This window comes from Oncorhynchus masou, chromosome 24 (genome assembly GCF_036934945.1).
Source record: "Oncorhynchus masou masou isolate Uvic2021 chromosome 24, UVic_Omas_1.1, whole genome shotgun sequence".
NCBI lineage: Eukaryota > Metazoa > Chordata > Actinopteri > Salmoniformes > Salmonidae > Oncorhynchus > Oncorhynchus masou.
In genome coordinates, this window is record NC_088235.1 from 65668311 (window position 1) to 65684141 (window position 15831).

The following is a 15831-nucleotide window of genomic DNA, read 5'->3' on the forward strand; positions in this document are numbered from 1 at the left end:
CTAAATGCTACTCAAAATGCTATGCTAGCTTTGCATACTCTTACACAAATTAGTCAATTTCTATGGTTCAAAAGCATATTTTGAAAATCTGAGATGACAGTGTTGTTAAGAAAAGGCTAAGCTTGAGAGCAGACGCATTATTTTCATTTTATTTGCGATTTTCAGAAATCGTTAACGTTGCGTTATGCTAATGAGCCTGAGGCTTTAGTCACGATCCCGGATCCGGGATGGGGAGTTCCAAGAGGTTTTAAAGAGACTAATGAGAAGCCAGAGCAGAAACCTGTCCCTATCCGTCCCTCTCGCTCTCCCTACACCCCTCTCTAACCTGGCCCACGTCAATACAAAATCCCCCTTTACCAAACCTAACAACCCCCGTGCCCTAGCCCATACTACTCCAGCAAAGGCACATTCCCAAAAGACATGACGCACAGTCTCCTCCCTGCCACAAGAGGATCTTGGACAGGTGGGGGATTGCACTAAACTAAACCGGTACAAGATGGAACGTACTGGCAAACACTTATGAAGGCTCAACCAATTCAGGTCCTTGAGCCTGTTGTCCAGATCCCGCACCTGCACTCCCTCCCAGACCGCTTCCGAGATGCCTACTACAGGCGCCCGACTCTCTGCCTTTCTGACCTCCTCGTACAGGTGCCTATGATCTAAACCTACTCGGGCAACTTCAACCTCAGGGTGCGCACGCAGCCACTTGGCCGCATGACCAAAGTGCCACGGCAGCTGTTCCGCCCGAGGACCCGTGTTAGACCACACCATTATGCTTCTCGCCTGATACGAGAAAAACACCCGCAGGAGGTAACCGGACGGGTGTATCACTGGCTGAGCAAGCTCCGTTAACAAGAAAGAAACAAAAATTGTGTCCAGCTTGAGGGGGAAATGTGGTACCCCCTACCTCCCTCCCCGATGGGACAGATCATGCGTGCCCTGGCGACCCACTCATACCTGCCACTCCACATAAACTGAAACACAAGCTTCACTAGAGGCCTTCTCAGACAAGCCGGCAATGGGTAGATGTATGCCAAATACAAAAGCGACGGCAACACATCCACCTTTAGGACCAGGACTTTGCCCATAAAAGACAAATACCTAGCTTTCCACATTGCTAGCTTCCTCTGTACCACTGCAATACGCATGTTCCAGTTTAGCGTCGCAGAGCCGGAGGTCTCAAAATGGACCCCGAGAATCCTCAGGGCCCCCTCACAGAGAGATAAACCCCCAGGCACATCCGTTCTACCGCGCCATCTTCCGAAAAACTTGACGGAAGACTTTGCATGGTTCAGAACTGCTCCCGACGCTCGAGTGAAATCCCCAAAGATGGCAAGGGACCTTGTCAGGCACGAGTCCTTGCACAACAACAAGGAAGTGTCGTCGGCGTACTGCGTCATCTTAACACGCAGTCCACCACTTCCAGGGATCAGCAGACCTTCCACCCCTGTGTCTGCCCTAATGGCAGCCCCCAGAGGCTCCATGTACAGAACGAAGAGGAGAGCCGAGAGTGGGCACCCCTGCCTGACCCCAGACGAGAGGTCAAAAACGTCACCCAAGTGACTATTTACACTAACTCGGCACCCCGCTCTGACATATAATGTACGAATCCATCCTATAAACTTCTCCCCAAATCCTAATCGACCTAACACTCTGAATAAAAAGGATCTATTCACGCGATCAAAGGCTTTCACCTGATCTAGCGCTGCAACCATAAAAGGCAGTCCTCTATCTTCAACCCAAGCGATGGAGTCCCTGATTAACTGTAGGTTCCATCTAATAGAGCGGCCCTCTACCCCGCACGTCTGATCCTCATGAACGACGTAGGGAAGGGCTGTGCACAACCGGTCTGCTAAAACCTTTGCAAGTAGCTTGTAATCTACACACAGCATGGTCAACGGCCGCCAGTTGCCAAGGTCAGTTACTTCCCCCTTCTTATATAAAAGTGACAGCACACCAACAGCCATTGATCCCCCCGGGACCCCCGTCTCAAGGATGGCCTTCAAGACTTCGAGGACCACTGGTCCAAGTATACCCCAAAACTTGAGATAAAACTCAGCCGGCAGCCCATCCATCCCAGGCACCTTCCCTTTTCCCATCCTCCTAAGAGCGCTCTCAACCTCTTCTAGTGAAATCTGGGCATCCATCACTTCTCTAATGTCCTCCGGCAACCGCCTGGACAAGTGTTCTAAAAACACATTTCCCTGCTCTACATCTATTTCCCTTTCCTTAAATAAACCTTGGAAATGATCAGTTGTCACCCTGACCATATCCTCTGGTTCTCTAACTATACTACCATTTTCTTCCCTAACACCATGCATTACCTTCCTACTCTGTCTTGCCCTAACCAACTTAAAGAACATAGCAGAACAAGTCTCATTATGTTCTAGAAAGCCGCTATGCGCACGCTCCAGGAAAGCTCGAGCCTTCCGCTCCTGCAACTCCCTGAGCTGCGCCTTTTAGGGTTGAGGATCTCTCCCAGTCAAACGACCCGCCGAGGTTGCCTGCCTCGTATTCGAGTTCAATTAACCTTTGGATACGATCCACCTCCCTCCTCTCCTCCCTTTTTTTCCTCTTGCAATACCCTATTATAAAAGCCCTAATCCTCACCTTAACTAAATCCCACCACTCTAACACCCCCTCACACATGGACCGGAGACCCTCAAGCCTCCTAAAGAAAACATAAAACCCGTCAACAAAAGCCTGCTCCTCCAGCACATCCCGATCTAGCTTCCAGTACCCCTTACCAAAGAGGCAGACCGACGACCCCACCTGCAGGAGCACCCCTTCGTGATCTGAAAAGAAAACAGGCAACAGCCGCCCAGACAACTTTCCCAAAGACCTGGGTACAAAAATATAATCGAGCCTCCGCTCAACCCCCCTGGAGTTACGCCATGTAGGACCGTCCATTTTCGGAGTAGTGTGCATACCACCATCTACCAGACCATGACAAGCCATTAGCCTAGCAATGGCGCCTGCACTGTTATCCCCCCCTCTTCCTAAATCTGTATTAAAATCCCCCCCTATCACTAATTTCCTATTTGTAACACACAGGGGCGTCAGACAGTCCACCATCTCCTTCCTGTCTGCCACCACCTGTGGCCCATACACCACCACTAATCTAAATTTACAATCCCTTATCGTGACATCCACCCCTATAACCCTCCCCTGCATTACAACAAAGGAATCTTCCACTTTTACCTCCCTGTGCGCACACAAAATCCCTACCCCAGATGAGTGCACCCCCCCTACACCCCAAACCGACTCTCCCTTGTCCCACTCCCTCTTAAATCTACTAACATCCCCTCCATCCCTCAGGTGAACCTCCTGTAAAAAACAAAAATCAAACCCCACACCCTCCAAATAACTAAAAACCACCCTCCTCTTAACAATATCTCTTAAACCCCTTACATTTAAACTAACAAAAGTAAAATTAGACTCCATGAAAAAAAAAAAACATGTAATACACACAAATACTAAACCCAGACAGAAAAAAAACAAAAACAGGAGACTCACCCGATGCTCCCCTGCTCCATATCTACCGGTGAGAACACCATCTGTAATCTCGACATCCCCCCCTCTTCCTCCATCACACCATCCCAGGATGCAGGAATAGTGTTTGGCTACGGGGTGCCCTGCACCCTGGGTCTACCCCCACAATCCTCCCCCTCCCCAGTGTTGCAGCTGGTTTGGAAGAAAATTGGGGAGGCTGAGTCCCCAAACAAAAAACTCCCCACCTCCTCCTGTACCCAGTCCTGAGTCTTGTTAGGTGTGTCCCCACCCAAATGAAGTTGAGAGTCTTGGGAAACCAGCAGCAACCCAGAGGTTTCTCCCACCCCCATCACTCTCTTGGCCATCCCCTCCCCCTCACTGTCGGCCAATCGCACCCTCCTCTTCATTCTCTTCTTTGGTGATGGCGGCAGTGGAGAGATACCACCCCCCCCCCCGCCAGCTCCTCCACCATACCCCTCATCTCTTCCACCATGTCACTTTCCCCCAGTCCACTTGCTCTTCCACCGTCTTCTTCTCTACCATTCCTCCCTCACTTTCTTCTCTCTCATTCTCCTCCACTCGGTTGCCTTCTTCCACTGCTTTTCCTGGTTCTCCTACTCACGTGCCTTCCGTTTCCTTCTCTCTTCCATCCACCGCTTCTTGCTCCTCTTCCTTCCTTGTGGCCTTCCCCTCTGGACTTGTAGTCTTGTCATGAGGCATGTTTCCTTCCCCTCCTCTTCTTCCCCCATCCCCGCTCCTGCTCCCCCCAGCCGCAGACGCATATGACCTCTGACGGGCCGGGCACCCCCGCCACAGGTGTGCTGACGAGCCACACCCATGGCATGTCTTAGGCTTGTCACAATCCCTCGCCTTGTGATCCTCAGATCCACAAAATCTGCATTTTCTCATGCTGCACGAGGTGAAAATGTGTCCATAGGCCATACAGCGCCTGCAAAATGGGGGCTGACGTGCATAAAACAAAGTCCCCCTGTCAGCCCCAAGGGAGAACATAGCAGGAGGATGAAGGTATCCACCATGTCCCTTTGGGTCCTCCCTGAGGAGGGCCTGGAAACCTCTCCTCCCATTCCAAAACCCAAGGGAGTCTTTGAGATGCCTAGCTGAGGAAACCTTATTCATGTATCTCCCCAGAAAAGCCCTCACCTCTTCATCCTTAACGTAAGGGTTGTACATGTTAACAGTTACAACCCTAAAGTTATTCTTCGCCAGACTTGATATTTCGTAGTGGCACATCGGCCTCTCACCTCCCACTGCTCTTGCCCTTCTAAGGATATCATCATGTTTTTCTTCCGTATATAGCGCGACGTCGTATGCTCCCTCCAACGAGTTGCCTTGGAAACAAAACACGTCCTTCACCGTCAGCTTTAGAATCCCCATCAATATAATTCTTCCAAAAGATTCTCGTCCTAACGGCTCCAACTCCTTTTCCTTCCAAGCAAAACGAATCGTGTTAGCCAGCCCAATCCCAGGGATCAACCGTGATGATGTATTTAGCACCATCTCCGCAAGGAGAATGGCGCTCGTTCTTTTCTCTTCCAATACAAGAAAAAACGAAAATCCAAAAGTGACCGCAACTGTCCGGTGAAAACTAACACAGAGACAGTAACAATCACCCACGAAATACAAAGTGAAACCCAGGCTACCTAAATACGGTTCCCAATCAGAGACAACGAGAATCACCTGACTCTGATTGAGAACCGCCTCAGGCAGCCAAACCTATGCAACACCCCTACTCAGCCGCAATCCCAATAACTAAAAAACCCCACTATGAAATACAACAACATAAACCCATGTCACACCCTGGCCTGACCAACTAATTAACGAAAACACAAAATACTAAGACCAAGGCGTGACATATTCTGACGTTTCACATTCTTAAAATAAAGTTGTTATCCTAACTGACCTAAAACAGGGATTCTTTTACCAGGATTAAATGTCAGGAATTGTGAAAAACGGAGTTTAAATGTATTTGGCTGAGGTGTATGTAAACTTCCGACTTCAAATTTTTACCATCTATTGCATCTTGCCTATGCCGTTCTGTCATTGCTCCTTCAAATATTTATATATTATTCCATTCCTTTATTGAGATTTGTCTGTATTAGGTAGTTGTTGTGGAATTGTTAGATTACTTATTAGATATTGCTGCACTGTCGGAACTAGAAGCACAAGCATTTTGCTACACTCGCAATAACATCTGCTAACCATGTGAGTGGGACCAATAAAATTTGATTTGATGTGATAGCAGTTACACCAGCAGGCCCTGGTGGCAATAAATTCATAAAACCAAAAGCTTTACCTAGCTGTCCTCCGGCTACACCATGGTGCTACCCTACATAGTGCTGCTGAGGCTACTGTTGACCTTCATTGCAAAACAGTGTGTTTTAATCAATTATTTGGTGATGTGAATATATTTAGTATTAGTTTTATCTAAAAAGGAAAACTTTTCAATGTTTCACTATTTTTAACTTTATTAATTTCACTGAGGAGGATGGACCTCCTCTGGGCAGCCTCCACTGTTAAATGTGCAGCTCATTGATTTGAGCATCCTTTTGTAAAGCTCATTTGTTCAACTTTGTAAATGGTGAAAATAGAAATAACCTCAAAACCCCCCAACTCCCCCCCACTCTCACCCTTGTCCTCCCTCTGTTTTGTATCTGTGTGTATAACAGCAGTGTTAATCACTACAGACAGCATTGATTAAAAATGCAAAGCCCACCTGGGGCGCTGGGACACTGGAGACCCATGAAACACACACACACACACACACACACACACACACACACACACACACACACACACACACACACACACACACACACACACACACACACACACACACACACACACACACGTCACCCTCCAGTATGAGCCTTCTTAGCTGTCCCTCACCCTAGCTCACTTCTCTCTTTCTCCTCCCCTCTTTTCCCCTCTCCACCTCTCTCCATCAAGCGTCTTCTCTCTAAATCAATAATCTTGTTTGTACACTGTTTGCATAATGAACTTACACACAGCACTGACACACACTTACCCCACCAGACATGCCACCAGAATAAATTCAAGGAAACGTATAGTATTATACAGAGCCATGAGTGCATGGAACTCCCTTCCATCTTATATAGCGCAACTGAACAGCAAACCTGGTTTCAAAAGACAAATAAAGCAACACCTCACGGTACAACGCCTCTCCCCTATGTGACCTACTTGTTGTGTGTATGTACTGACATGTATGTGTCACTGACACACATTACATGTATGTAAACTGTAAAATCTTTTGCCTGTAATTTATTTTCCGTTATGTCAGACCCCAGTAAGACGAGTTGTCACCATTGGCATCGGCTAATGAGGATCCTAATACATCAAAACCAAGACAGACAGACAGACAGACCACACACAGTAGGAGCGGGGCTTCTCTTAACAACCTCCTGCTCTTAACAACCTCTTTGTTATCCGTCTGTCAGGATCAATACGTTGAGGAAACAAAACAACCAATTTACAAAAATAACAAGTGGGACACGACATTCCCTAAATGCTATTACGTGCTTTTTCAGAGCCATCGGAGCTGAATGTCATACATACTGTTAGACACATTTCTGAGGAACTATTAACACCATCCCTAAGGCCTTTCCTATTTGTAGTCTCTCTCTCTCGCTCTCTCTCTCCAAACTGAATTATCTCAGCTGACAGTAGAACTCTGCTTTTAAAAGGGTGCACTGAGAACAAAGGCAGATATGAGTCATTTCACAGAGAGAGAGAGAGAGAGAGAGAGAGTGTGTGTGTTTATTTCTGTTTGTGTATGTCTGTGTGTCTGTCTCCACTCCAGCTTTGGGGAAATGGCTTTTGTTTCTACGCCAGAAAGGCGTTGAGGCTATAGATATACACTTCGCTGACTGCACAAACAGGCATTGTCTCTCGCACTGGGGCTCACTCTCTAAAGCAGTTTTTCCCAAAAACAAAGATGGTGTAGGTCTATCTTTCCCTGTCAGAAGGCACGCAGCAACAGCAATGTCACAGGGGGAGTCAGGTACTTGCACAAACACACACACACACACACACCTGAATGAGAACGGTCACACTTCACCTCTTGTGAAGAACATGTTCTCTGGAGGTAAACAAACACTCATTATGAACATGACATTTTACACACACACAAACACACAATAATGACATTGGTATAGCAAGCCTAATCCCCCAGTCCCAGTACATTTTAGGTGAGATCACAAAATAATGCTTATCTCTCCTCTTTGTCTGTCTGTCGACTCGGCACCTCACGACACACACACACACGCCATCCATGCTTACCTTTCCCCCCCTTTTATCTCCTCCTGTCCTCTGTCTGTGGCTGTGGAAACACCAGAGCCTGTTCACTAAAACATCCACCAAGTCAACTGCAGAGAAAAATAGATTGTCAGAAAAAGAGACAAAAAGAGAGAGATGTAGTGGAGCGCGCAGATGATGAGGAAGGGAGCCGGCTAGCTCTCTGCTGGTATAAATATGACGCAGAGGCAGCAGCCAGAGTCACTTCTTTCCTCTCCTCTCCTCCACCCCATCCCTTCATACCCACAGAGAGAGGGCACTGTATCCATGGCAACAACGAGCAGCAGTAGGTGGTGGTTACTGAGATGTTGGGGCACAGCAGGGTGATTCTCGTGAAACCAACTGAAACCATGTCTGTGATAAATTCAGCTATATAGCCTCTAAAATGTTTTAATAATTTACTCTCACATTAAAACTCACTATGCTTGGTTTCTGGTTCTTTAACTTTTTTTGGCCTTAAATCTTATTTATAAAATGTACTTTAGATGCATTTAATTTATAGAAATAACTAACACATTTAATTAAAACCAATGAAATATTGTATAAAGTGGTACATATGCAAAGAGTTAACATTGCTGGGTATTCACATAAACTAGTCATATTTTAGACAAAAAATATGACTAGTTTAAATTTGATAATTGTCCTCGTACACATTACCCATTTTAGATGTTCATTACGTAACTGTGTAATACTTCAGGTTTGAGCAAAATTATTAATTCAACTTTATAATAGATTAGAAAGAGCATGAATTGATCATGTCAATTGCTTTGCTGAGTCATTCTGCCATTGTTAGCAACATTTGCTAAGGGCTTCTCAATAACATAATGCCCATTTCTCATTACCATGACATTGTTGTCAGTTACAGTAATGAATAATGTAACCCCATCACACTATGTACACAACAGATACACCGCTGACCAAACAACAGTGCTATAACACCCCCCCCCCCCCCCACACACACACACACCTCCACAACGCTTTTGCGTCCCACCACTGCAACAAAAAAAAGACTAAAACACTAAAAAAAATGACAGTTAAAAATCTAAAGCATCTGACAAAGGTTGATATAAACTGTGTTAAAGGATGTTACACAGAAAAATCTAAGATAAATTGTCAAAATTAATACAAGATAAATTACTGGGAGATTATTATATATAGAGTTTGCGACTCTCATTATTTTTATAGCCTACAATTTTCTCACCATTAGTAAGCAGCTCTACTAACTTATTGTGGTGTGCGCCAGCTGATGCTTTTTGGAAGATGAATACACAACCTATGCTATTTACATGTGTAGAGCCAGCTCTATGCCTCAACACCAACAGGAAAAGATGAACACCATATCATTTCCAGATCTTATTTGGTGCTTATCTTTTTTATTCATTTGGGGGTTTTGCATATCAGTGTATTTCCACAATGAATGGCCTGGGATGTGGACTTAAAGGGATAGTTCACACGAATTACATATTGGTTTCCTTACTCTGTAAGCAGTCTATGAACAAGATAAGACAGCAATCCATGCTTGGGTTTTGTTTACCTGGTAGCTGTCTCCAGCTTTTTAGCATTTACAGTATAGCAAAAAAAAACATGAAAAAAAAAAAAAATGTCAGCAAAACTTTATTGAGCTACACAATACATTTTGACACTTTCGGATGATTTGGACATGGAAGGTGATAATATATCAGGGAAATCCACTTGCATTGGTTTTGTGTTACTTAACCCTAATTGTCCTCGATAAGAGCATCTGCTAAATGACTAAAATGTAAATGCTACACAAAACTAAAGCATGGATTGCTGTCTTAACCTTGTCCATCGACTGCTTGCAGGGTAAGGAAACCAATGTACAAATGTAATTTTGCATTTAAAAAAAATACAATTGGTAGTTACAGTCTTGTTCCATCGCTGCAACTTCCGTACGGACTCAGGAGAGGCGGTGGTCGAGAGTCGTGCATCCTCCGAAACACAACCCAGCTGAGCCACACTGCTTCTTGGCACAATGTCCACTTAACCCGGAAGCCAGCCACACCAATGTGATGGAGGAAACACCGTACACCTGGTGACCGTGTCAGCATGCATTGCACCCAGCCCGGCACAGGAGTCATTAGAGCACGATGGGACAAGAACATCCCTGCTGGCAAAACCCTCCCCAAACCCAGACGATGCTGGACCAATTGGGCGCCGCCCCATGGGTCTCCCGGTCGCAGAAAGCTGCGACAGAGCCTCTACTCTAACCAGGATCTCTAGTAGCACAACTAGCATTGCGATGCAGTGTCTTAGACCACTGCACCACTCGGGAGACCTTGCAATTTGACCCCTCCAAAAATGTCCAACAGGAAATCTGCAAGAATTTGAGCCTCTGTGAAGGAATTGTACAGGTGAGATGCAGGTCAAAAGTTGATAACTGTCAAGTTTTCCTATGCTTCTGATTGTCCTGCAGGTTTAAAAAAAATATTCCTGCAGGACAAGGTACATTTCTGCCGTTCAAGACAAATTCCTGCAGTGAACACTGCAGAGGCAGATCCTGCAGGATTAATTTATTTCTGCAAGACAAAGCAAATTCGTGCAGGGAAAGGTCAATTTAAGTTAATAGGCAGAGGCAGATCCTGTAGGATTTATTTCTGTACAATTATTTCTAGGACTAGATGAATTCATGGCAAATTCATGCAGTATTTTTGATAATCCTGTATAATGTCAATGCATGCTGACACGGTCGCCAGGTGTACAGTGTATCCTTTTTTATTTAGTGCCTTCAACCGCTGCGCGAGTGTGTTGTCTCCGACAGTGTAGGGTCTGGGTCACTGCGTAGTTCAACTCCCTGTCCCAAGCCCACCACCGTGAAGTGAGTGACCGTATTTATGTGTAGGCAATTAAGTGTTTATGAACAAATAAATTATCCAACAAAAAAAACTATAAATAAAGCTTCAAGCAGTGATGACCCAGGGTTCTTTTACCCTTTTTGCTTTCTTATAACACCCTTATTTTAAGCTATTTATTATTTTGTCACCAAACTTGGTTTAGGCACAACATCAACAATCCCTCACTGTCAAGTGATCCCTTTCTGAAAGCAGCAGTGACATGATTCAAACCTGGCCCACCATGGGTCTATATTTATTGCTAGATGAGCGCCTCAGGCAAATCTGAGGCTCGAAAACCATGGAAGAGCATGCATGTATGAATTGCAGAATATACTTCCTATATTGACATCTTATTCATATTTAGCATTTGGGCTCATTTGTGACCTCTGTGTAATTGTTATTAAAAGATTTGTGAAAATCTGAAGGAAAAAAACAACAGATTTGAACTCAATATGTATTACCAGAAAAGGACACTAACCTTATTCACAACGCATGCCTCATAGAACATATCGTGTTTGAAAACCATGGACGATGATACATGTATGTATGAACGGCAGAATATATGCCTCCAATATTACCATCATAGGAACTTTTACATTTGGGCTCCTATATAATTGTTTTACCATGTTTTGTGAAAATTCTCAACCATTTTGTATTTGAAAGACTTGAGGTGTCAGGCCACGCATTCACTCAAATTCATTGGCTCACAGCGACCATGACATTTAATATCATCTCAGTTTTTGGAACGTATTAATAAGATCCTGGTCTATAGATGCTGAAGTTTCATGGAAATTGGTTCAGCAGGCCAAAATGCCATATGATCCATCATGGTGAGGCCATCGACCCTAGAGGCAAATACTATGTCATTATTATACCAAGTTTTGTGAAGAGTCTCAACCATTTTGTATTTGAAATTATTGAAGTGTCAGGCCATGCTCTCAGTAACAAAGCTGTTTATAAAAAGGATGAGTGTGCTGTGCTTACACAACTGCCATCTAAAACTGCCATTATCCACCCCCGTCACCTTTCCTCCCCCCACCTACAGCACCCCCCTATCCCCCCACCCCCCCTCCTAGTACCAACTTATTGCGTACTGCACGGTCAGAACAAACTATTAACCTGGCTTTAATGTAGCATAACCCTCAAATTCCCAACCCTTATCTACCTCCCATCTGTTGGGCTGAATACATAACAAGTTGCTCTCAAGACCCGGGATGTCTTTTATGTAGACACAGGTTGTGCGGATGTCTGAGCATTTTATTAACTGCGCACTTTTTATTCCTGAAGCAGTAGCCCCTGTGTCTCTGTCTTCTGCGGTATAGTTGTTTGTATTAAATGGGTCATTGAATACATACCCCACGTCACAGCTATGACCCACGCCTGCAAAACTCCTTATCAGAACCACTGACCATAAGTTTGTGACAACTGCATGTTTGACCTGTTTTGATAGTGTGGCGCTAGATTTTGCATGAATGTGATTGCCATGCACTATTGCGCTCAGATGAAATCGGCAAGGCTGGTCATTCACTAAGCATGATTCTCCAAGGAGAGAAGCCTCCCTTGGTGTTGGCATTCTCACATCCTTTTTCATTGCACACTTTGTTGATAGCTTATAGTCTCTCAGCATTCTTTCTATTAAGCTTTTACTTTGCTGGTTGGAACTACTGGCAGAAACAACTGCGACAAGCCTTGGTGCATGTTGGTAAAGACAGGACATCTCAACAATCTGTGCCATGGAAGAGTTTCAGAAAGTTCCCATTGTGGCTCTCAAATATGAAGGCACTGACACCTTAAAGGATCCCAATTTCTTACTGATGATGCAGTTTGTAGAAGTATGTAGATGTTGAAAGAAACATGACACTTCCCATACAATTTTTCAAAACGACCAACAAATAAATATCTTGAGGAGCATTTCAGCTTCATCAATGGCAGGAGGGGAACTCTATCAGGAAACAGCAGCTTCCTTGTACAAGGAGCAGTAAGTGCTCTAGATACTGCCACGGTATAATTCATTTTAAGCAAGAAAGACTGTAAAACAAGAAGAAGTGTCTGAGGCTTTCCAGAATTTGTGTGAACGTATTGAGCGTGGAGGTCTTGTGACATTTACTGGTGGTTTTATGGCAAGCAACCTCTTGTCGATTTGTTCTATGTCTCATCCCATGTACCAGGACTCAGTGTACCAGGTAATACTTTGAGTCAAAACATAGTGTGGTCATTTGCCAACATATGCAGAGTAAGGTACAGGGCATGTAGTCAAATGCAATCATGTTGAAAAATGTTAGAAGTATTACAGTTTTTCTCAAATCGCTTTGGCTCAATTCTCAAATTTCTGAACAATTTGTTTCTTGTTTACACCAGATTGAATTTCTTATTCATTTAAGTAAATTGCATATGTTTCGGCACGTGGGCAAAAGAGTTAAGTACAATTGTCAACAATTTGCACAATAAATACATGCACATGGCTTGCTGATCAAAACTGATGAGTTGATTCTCAGTGAAATTGTCATACTCTTCACAACTTTTAAACATTCTTTCATCGTGTGAGCCATCACAAAATGATCCATTCAATTATCAAAATCTGTCAGACATACATGTATATTCCATAAATATCTATGACATGGAATGTTTGTGATGTCTGCTAAATTGGCACCTGCCAGGTGACATAGTAATGAAATAGGAATCATAATCTTACCAATCAACCAATCAAGTTTGGAAGCATATATATGGAATATATATGGCATATATAAGCTTGCCCACAGCACAATCACTACCATTTTTGAACATGGCGGAACATCACAACCCTGAGCAGCAGCTACATGCTCGTGGAAGAGAAATAAGAAGATGTGTAAGAATGTGTGGTGGTGGTGTCATAGGAAGACATAATAGAGGAAGAGGTAGAGGCAAAGAATAAGAATCCCTGATGAAATCAGAGTCACAATTGTTGACCATATCATAAACCATGGTCTTACAATGGAAGAGGTTGGTTGGAGAGTACAGCCTAATGTAAACAGGTCCACGGTGTCATCAATTATGCAAACATTCCGTAGTGAAAACAGATAAATATGTACTCGTTCTTTACTTTTGTTACAGCATTTAATTCACAACAATACAGCAACTATTGTAAAGGTACACACAAGTCTGAAAATCACGTATGAGGAATATACAGTAATACTGCACCATCTGAATACAATATACTATCTGCAACAGTGATCTAATTGTGAATTCTACATGTCATATATATAGGATTGCACAACGACCTCATGCTGGTGGCAGAGCAGCAGTATTCAGCCATCAACAAGAAATTTGCAACATGGTCATAGCCAACAATTGTGCAAAAAAATTGTGCCAACAATTGTGCAAAAAGTGCAATCATAAATGACAACAATAGCTTTGCAAATATCAATTTTGTCAGCATTTCCACAGACAGTTTGGTAAAAAAAAAATCGACTGACTATGAAACAGCTCTACAAGGTGCCATTTGAGAGGAATAGTGACCGATTTGAAGGAGCTGCGGTACAAGTATGTCCAGCAAAACCATTGGTGTGCACATGGTATATTGTACAGGGAGTTTTACTGTACTTCAATGATGCCTGTATATACTTCTTGAAGTTGTAGATACCCATAAGAACAGAAAGCATTTCTACTTTACTAAACTGTCTGATTCTAGAATAGACTAACTATATTTTGTTTCTGTGTTACTATATAGAGAATAACGGAGCTGGAAGGACATGAAATGACCCACATTCTTGTTTTTGTGGATGAGGCTGGGTTCAATCTGGCCAAAGGCAGGAGACGTGGCTGCAATCTCATTGGACACCGAAACAAAATGGGCACACCAGGCCAACGTGTGTTGCCATTTCTGAGAATGGTGTGAGCACACATTTTCCACACATTGGGCCCTATAACACCCAACTTCTCCTGACCTTCCTAAATGCACTTTACAGAGAACTAATACCAGAATATGAAAGAGGTTAAATTAAGTTAGACCAGATTTGCCAAATCATGTAATTGTGTGGGATAATGTCAGCTTCCACCGAATCAACATTGTTAGGGAATGGTTTGCTCCACATGAAAAGATAGCAATGGAGTTCATCCACCACACTCCCCATTCCTGAATCCGAAAGAAGAGTTTTTTTCAGCATGGAGGTGGAAAGTATATGACTATCAGGCACAAGATCAGATGTCTCTGTTAGATGCCATGAATGCTGCTTGTGAGGACATCACAGGTGATCATTGCAGGGGATGGTTGTGCCACGCAAGGAGATTTCTCCCCCGGTGCATCACAAGGGAAAACATCAGATGTGATGTTGTCGAAAATCTCTGGCCAGACCAACAACAGCGACAGGATGTCCACCAAGAAGATGGGAATTTGTAGTGTTACGGACTGTGAGGAGGTACAATTTATTGTTTTTACAGAACTACTGCATGTTTTTTCATTGTTGCATGTTGAATTTTTTTTTTAATTGCATGGATATAATTTTGTGGCAAATTCTGTTCACTGTATGACTTTATATGTAAAAATGGACATGTAAATGTGAATTATGTTTACATGTAACACATTGTTCAAAAAATAAATGTACTGTATACAGTTGAAGTTGAAAGTTACATACAACTTAGCCAAGTACATTTAAACTACATTTTCACAATTCCTGACATTTAATCGGAGTAAGAATTCCCTGTCTTAGGTCAGGTAGGATCACCACTTTATTTTAAGAATGTGAAATGTCAGAATAATTGCAGAGAATTATTTATATCAGCTTTTATTTCTTTCATCACATTCCCAGTAGGTCAAAAGTTCACATACACTCAATTAGTATTTGGTAGCGTTGCATTTAAATTGTTTGTTTAACTTGGGTCAAACGTTTTGGGTAGCCTTCCACAAGCTTCCCATAATAAGTTGGGTGAATTTGGGCCCATTCCTCCTGACAGAGCTGTTATAACTGAGTCAGGTTTGTAGGCCTCCTTGCTCGCACATGCTTTTTCAGTTCTGCCCACAAATGTTCTATAGGATTGAGGTCAGGGATTTGATGGCCACATCAATACCTTGACTTTGTTGTCCTTAAGCCATTTTGTCACAACTTTGGAAGTATGCTTGGGGTCATTGTCCATTTGGAAGACCCAATTAAGCGACCAAGCTTTAACTTCCTGACTGATG

At 43.6% G+C, this 15831-nt stretch overlaps 1 protein-coding gene across 6 annotated transcripts in view; it reads right to left on the reverse strand.

Moving 5' to 3' along the window:
* ldb1a (LIM domain binding 1a) overlaps positions 1-7979 on the reverse strand; it is a 47951-nt gene extending 39972 nt beyond the window's left edge. Inside the window, exon 1 of one of the 6 annotated variants that reach the window (XM_064934584.1) lies at positions 7810-7979. The gene's annotated coding sequence lies outside the window, so the exon portion shown is untranslated. The remainder of the gene's footprint in view (positions 1-7809) is intronic. The other 5 variants (XM_064934586.1, XM_064934585.1, XM_064934587.1 and 2 more) reach the window with 5 other exon arrangements.
* Between the last annotated feature and the right edge of the window lie 7852 nt (positions 7980-15831).